Source organism: Bidens hawaiensis, unplaced genomic scaffold (assembly GCF_021521415.1).
Source record: "Bidens hawaiensis isolate Kalapana, Puna unplaced genomic scaffold, B.hawaiensis_p1.1 tig00057703_1, whole genome shotgun sequence".
In the NCBI taxonomy this organism is placed as follows: domain Eukaryota; kingdom Viridiplantae; phylum Streptophyta; class Magnoliopsida; order Asterales; family Asteraceae; genus Bidens; species Bidens hawaiensis.
In genome coordinates, this window is record NW_027500394.1 from 27,676 (window position 1) to 34,958 (window position 7,283).

The following is a 7,283-nucleotide window of genomic DNA, read 5'->3' on the forward strand; positions in this document are numbered from 1 at the left end:
GGTTTCGGTTTGATTATGGGTTCATTAACCTTTTATTAAATTGGGCTTTTAATGTGTGGTCCATACAAATAGGTAAGAAAAATGAATTTGCACATTGAATGTTGGACATTGAAACTTTAGTTACCAACTTAGCTAAATGACATTTTGCCATTTTGGGCTTATATTATTTAGCTTTACAACAACTTAACAAGTTAGTAGATTTACCAAGGAACAACTAAAGTTAATAATAGTAAATAAAGTGGAATTATAATAATATATATCACTAAATCAAAGTGGTTAAAAGTTTTAAATTCAATAAGTTTATAACCAAAAACACTAAAATTTCTGGTCCTAATCTTCATCATCTTCAATGATAGTTATTGACAATACACATTAAAATCTTGCAAATTTGCAAATGGGACCGTAAGCAATCTTATGCACAAATCAATGAATTATTGCCACGTACAACAAGAAATTCGTATCGTATAAAACTTTAAATAATCTCAATATATGTCAAATTTTGTTTTCATAGACAAACCCATATCTCTGTTATTCTCATCACATATAGACATTTTTGTTATATTTGCATGCATTTTAATTTGCAAAAGCTTAAAAAATTATAATAGACCTTGATATCTCATTTCTCACATTAAAAAAAATCCTCAAAACTCCGTAAATAGCCTATTAAAATAAATTCAAGAATAAATTACATTTAAACTTAACATATTTTATACAATTATAAAAATACAATGAACAACCTCGCATTCTCCCAATGCATGGTAATGGATATATGGTAAATCGTAACCGAACCAAAAAATCAGGTTTAAAAAATATAAATACACCGAATCCTTGATTTTTTTTTTGGTTCAGTTATTTCCCTTTGATTATACCGGTTAATTAATTTACGGATTTTTTTTATTTGACAAGGATGCTTACGTGGATGACGTATGTATGTGGTGTCTTTCCATGGTAACTTATGATTATAATAATAGTTTTTCATCATTCTAGCATAACACATATAGTAGTGGTCTTGACATGTGAAAGGGGACGTGACATTTGATGTTTTTTTTATATAATATTTTAGCTATATAATTATTATCTTTACATATTTGATTTATCATAGGTCAAACAAAATAAAATCTTTATGGAATATTGTGTTTCATAATTGGAAAGTTGGTGGAAAGTAGTAATGTGAAGAAGTTAGAAGCCATGTTCCATAAAAAATATTAATCCGTATTGGTGCATAATTTAATATTCAAAGTACCTATTTTGGTGTATCAATTCAATATTCAAAGCATTTGGAAATAAATATGCTAACGAAGTGGGATTTATTATTTACATTATATTATCAAACTAGTGTTACATGTCAACATATGGAAAAAAAATATTGATCCAAGCATAGTTTGTGATTATAGATCAAACAAAGTGTAACAAACAAACATAAAAAGATGAAATTTAAACGCCTGGTAAATATCGTGTACACACCCTCGTCGCCAGTTACATATCTCAACCGATGAAATCCTCGTCGGTTGCCAAGCTTAATCTCCACGAAGAATCGATGATGAAGGTTCCATGTGGTTACTTATTACTCTATTTAGATTGACAAAGGGGTTTGCAAGTGTTTAAAAGTGATAAGTTACTCTTAGTATAACTAAGTATAGTTTCTTATACAATTTTCGTTTTTTTTAATATTATGCGAATCAAGCAAAACTCTAAACATGACTACTAACTTTTTCCTAAACAAATTGTCTGTCTCTTTTGGTATTTAAAAAAAAGACAATTTCATATATACCCTTACAAATAGTGAGAATATCATATATACCCATACAAAACTAAAAATGTCGTATATGTCATTGCAAAGTTATTAATATATCATTTATACCCAATTCACTAAAAAATTATAGAAAAATGACCATATTACCCTAGTTTGGTTAGATGCGATAAAAGGTTAATACTGTAGAGCATTAGATTCAATAAATCTTCGAATAATTTGCAATTTTGAAGAGGTGACGAGAGACGATTTGGTTCTCGTTAAAGGCGAGAAAAGTCGAATAAAATTAAAATAATAATATATGGTATAAATGCATTATGTAATTGGAAGGGGTAGAATGGTATATTCGTTAAAATGAGCATATATGTAAGTTAATTTGTTTGAAAATAACGATAAAATTGGTCATTTACTAAATTATTATTAATAGATAGGGGTATATATGATACTTTGAATGTTTTTTAAAGACATATATGATATTTTAGTTACTTTGTAAGGACATATATGATATTTCAAGTTTTACTTGGGTATATATGATATTTATGTTGTTTATAGGGGTATATATGAAATTAATTCTTAAAAAATGAAAATTGGATATCAATAATCCAAACTATTGACTATTGGCCAATAATAATCCTAACTAACAATCTAACCGGTGACAGTCCCAACTTTCAGTGTTGTTACCAATAACAATCTCAGTCTAATAAACCGTTAACTCCGCTAATTATAATCGTTAAATGACCGAAATACACTTCACTAACAAATAAATAATAATAAATAAAATTTACCCTCTTTACCTATTTATTAAAATCTTTTTATTTCTTCCTCATAAATCACTATTCCGGTCATCTCCGACCTGCCACCATCTCCGGCCCGCCACTGTCAACAACCATCTCAGTTAACAGCTCAGTCCTCTACTACCATCATCTTCGCCCATCACCACCACGATTTTCCGGTGAAGGAATTCTGATCGGTGGTGGTTTTGCGGTAGTTACAGGGCGGTGTCCGTGGTTGTCGAACATTAGATAAGCGACGGCAACATGACTTCGGTGGCTATTAATGACCAGATCGATGGCAACTGTTTTTGTTGGTTCATGCGGCTGAAATGGTAACGGTTGTCAAGACCATATCTGTATCTTTCCGGGGTCATTGTCACAGCCCGATCTAAAGGATGTTGTAGGTGATGTTAAGGTTCCGCCCGTACCCAGCGGCGGGTTTGGTTTTCCGGTGTGGATGATGGTGAGGGGCAGACGAACTAGTGTGTTGCCGGAGATGGTGAAGGTAACAGTGGCCGGAGATGGCGACCAGAATGTGTGCGGGTATTTCGGTCATTTAACACAAATTTAACGATCATAGTTAACGGAGTTAACAGTTTATTAGACTGAGATTGTTATTAGTAACATCACTGGAAGTTGGGACTGTCACCGGTTAGATTGTTGGTTAGGATTATTATTGGCTAATTGTCAATAGTTTGGATTATTAGTATCCAATTTTCCTTAAAAAAAAGGTAAATGCACAAATTTTCACTTTGGTTCTATAAAAGTAACAGGTTTGACGTCAAATTATAAGTAACAAATTTGGGATATGTGGTTCGGTTTTATATCAAATATAAGTCATAAGGCTAAAATTATAAGTTTTTTGTTAAGTCGAAAAAATAAAAATAAATAAATAAATAAAACCTTAAAAATTAAAAAAAAAAATGAAAATGAAGAAGTTAGAACTTGACACAAAAGTTAAACAAGAGATCCCAAATTTGTTATTTCTTAAAGTTAGATCCCGAAGGCCAAATCTATTACTTTTGACCAACCAACAAGACCATTTACGTAATTAACTTTTAAAGCACCTGAAGAAACACTAACCGAACCCCGGGCAGGTTACTGGTAACCTGGGGGTTGGAGAGATGTTTCCCACGAGGGGTTAGACCCTTGGAAGATGGTTCTTCTGATAACCTGCAAAACAGACACCGTGAGCTCGTCACTGAGAAGGGGGGGGGTTCCTCCTTGTGACCACCCTCCGGCGTGAGAATCAGACTAGATTGCTCTTTAAATATAAAAGTATATTAAGAGATCGCTAGAGCAGATATCAGGTATATTATGATGATAATGTAATAAGATATGATGAGATAAGATGATCATACCATTTGTGGTATTTATAGCCGAAGGTAGGTTTCCAAGGGGTTTAGCCGGCCCAACACGCTACCAACTGTAACCTATGCACGTGCCCTGCCTGTGAGTGGTGGATAGGTAGCGGCTGACACAGAGCAGGCGTGTCGTGCACTCTTCCTCTTCTGCCAACTACAGGCTAGGCACGTGGTATGGCAGGAGTTGGTGGGTAGGCGGCGGCTATTGGTCACAGTGCTGTGGCGTGCTGTCTGCCATGCTGCTGTCAGTGAGCTGTCGCATCTCTGATCAGATCTTTTGTCCATACCTCGTCAGGTACAGTAAAAGATCCTTCAGTATACGGACTGGCTTATTTGGGCGGGAGTATTCCCCCTCCCGCCTCTGTGCGGGATTGCTCCCGGCTTGGCTCATTCCTTCAGGTGACACTGAACGATTGAGAGCTAAGTGCCTTGTGCGTGTAGCCATGCTGCGCGGGTGGCCTTCCCTCATGGCTTGTATCCGAGGCTGCGGGAACAGGCGGAGTCCTTCACCATGGGAGGCATTTCCTGCGGGACCAGCTTGCATACTGCGCGTAAGGACGTCACTTCTCTGAGCATGGTTGGTCCTGCGGATCCAGTTGGTCTCTGCGCAGACGTCCCTGTTTAAGGTGAGTCTTGCGGGTCCAACTGGGCTCTGCTGGGACCTACCTCTTCAAGTCCCCCCAGTCCAATGTTCTTCTCATGAGTGTTTAATGAAGTGAGGTGAACTTTTGGACTTGAGCAAAGGGTTTTGAAAAGGGGTTTTGTAAGGTTTTCCATGGGGATTCTTTCCGCGGAAGTCCTTGTCACTTTGCAGAAATGCCCGAGTTTCCTGCTTGGTCTTTGGGTATGATGCGGGTAGGTCTGTAACCTCCTCGCAAGTCAGGAGCATTGAGTCCCAGTTGTATGTATTTTCCATGAGGTTTTGGTAGTTTTGAACATAGTGATCAATTATGTTAAGACCACCAATTCCATCCTGGAGCTTCAAACAACGTAGTTCTCGATGTTCCCGCTATGCGGGGATGCTATTTCCGTTTCCGCAAGCATTGCCCAGAAGATCCTTCTTGGTTTCAATTCCCAGCGGAGCGCTAGGTATGTGAAGGGTTTTGCCTTAACACTGTACCTGCGCTCGTCTTACGGTTACTTTACTCTCAAGGTATTCCTGGCGTCAATTCCCTGCGGGTGCTAGGTATGTGAAGGGTTTTGCCTTAACACTGTACCCGCATCCGTCTTACGGTTACTTGTTCACCAAGGTTCTTGGCTTCAATTCCCTGCAGGTGCTAGGTATGTGAAGGGTTTTGCCTTAACACTGTACCCGCAGCCGGCTTACGGTTACTTGTTTGCCAAGGTTTATTTGGCTTCAATTCCCTGCGGGTGCTAGGTATGTGAAGGGTTTTGCCTTTACACTGTACCCGCATCCGTCTTACGGTTACTTGCTTGCCAAGGTTTATTTGGCTTCAATTCCCTGCGGGTGCTAGGTATGTGAAGGGTTTTGCCTTTACACTGTACCCGCATCCGTCTTACGGTTACTTGCTTGCCAAGGGGTAAGGGGTATTTTCCCGCTTACTTTTTAATACTTTCGAAGTTTGAATTTTGAAATTCGAAGAGTTGGTGAAAAGATAAACCTCTGAAACGTCGTGCGACGGTTTCTTCTGACTGTGTCAGGACGTGCAGGAAGTTATGGTGACGTGACAGAACATGGTCATTCCAGTCGCTTTTTTAGGCGCGTGGGAGCGATTTTTCGGGCGCGTGGCCGCGAATTTACTGGCACACGTCCTTTCAACAGCTGTTGCCAGCTTGCTTTTTGCCACGTGTCATAGTTTCATTGCACATTTGATTTTTCTCTCCTCCGCATTAAATTCACCGCATTAATTGCGATTACTATATAAAGGGGGAGAGGGTTATTTGCAATTCACACTTTCCACTTTCATCTCTTCTTCTCAAGTAATTTCCGGCAAACTTTTCTGTTCAGTAAAGCATTACCCTGAAATCTCTTTTCGTCTTTCTTCCACCATGTCTTCTCATGATGCTGATGACCAGAAGACTGCTGGCGAATGCCAGTGCTCTCTTCCTGTCGATCTGTACCAGTATATCATCAGGAAGTTCATGCTCGAGTCTCTCGAGCCTGAGTTTCCTGAACCCCACCATACTGTGTACGATGCCCCTAGTGGCAAGATCGGGGTTTATGCTGCATTCTTTGTCTACGGGAACCTTAGGTTTCCGTTGACAAAGTTTGTGTACCGTGTCCTAGAGAGGCACGGTGTGCACCTGACAGAGGTGCACCCCATGGCCATTGCCAAGGTCCGGCACTTTGAGTGGGTGTGCCGGATACTGGGCCTTGAGCCCCTCGTTGATCGCCTGATGACCTTCTATACATGGAGGTGCATCCAAGGGTGGTACACTCTTACAACCCGTATCAAGGGTTTAAAGATTTGTACCACCGAGCGGAGTCTTCGCTCATGGAGAAGAGAGTTCTTCTTCATATCCGCTCGCGCCATCCCCATCGCCATGAAGTTCAAGAATGGCCAGGCACTTCCGAACCTTCCCGCCCTCAACTACGAGGAGGCGGAATGGTTCTCGAAGATTTCCCGGGTCCAGTCCCCGGTTTTCCGTTTTCCGGAGTCGGCGATGGTGATGTTGGGGATGAGCCGGGTGTGGAAGGCGGCGAATGCGGATAAGGTTCCGATCGTCCTTGAATATGGTTCGAACTCTGTCCCTTATGGTACGTCTTGTTTCATTTTGCTGACTTCGATTTTTACTAACTTTCTTGTTGATTTCAGAGGGGAACGATCTTCAGTCGCTCCTGAACCCGCGGGAGGAAGATGGTCCCGCGCGGATGGGTACTCGTGCTCTGGACGAGAACGAGTTGCCCATCTTAGAGCAGACCGCGGGTCGGTTCGTGGAGGTTTACCCGCCAGGCCAAGAGATCCTGAGCCACCGACGGCCAGGTAAGCCTATCTTCTACCCTGAACCTCTCAATGCTGTGCCTGCTGCTGGAGTTCATGACATTTCTTCTTCTGAGGAATCCGCAGAAGGTCCTCCACTGGTGCGGAAGAAAAAGGCTGCCGTCGGGAAGGGCAAGGAGAAGGTGGCCTCTACGGCCGACCCGGTAATCCTATCTGACTCGGAGTCAGATAATGCAGAGGTGGCGGGGAAGCCCGGTGGTGAGGAGACCACCGCTCCGGAGGCTGCAGGTGTTACCTCCGGGGAGGCAGCGACGACGACGGTTACCGGTGTCAAGAGGCCGACTCCATCGGGTTCGCCCCCGCTCGTCCGTGCGTTCAAGCTCAAGAAACCCCGTGAGTACCCCCATAATTCTTGTCTAGATTTGTTGTTTCAAATAAATTTTTCTAACACTTTTGCTTGTGCAGGTGTGGATGTTGACGCATTCCAGGGTGG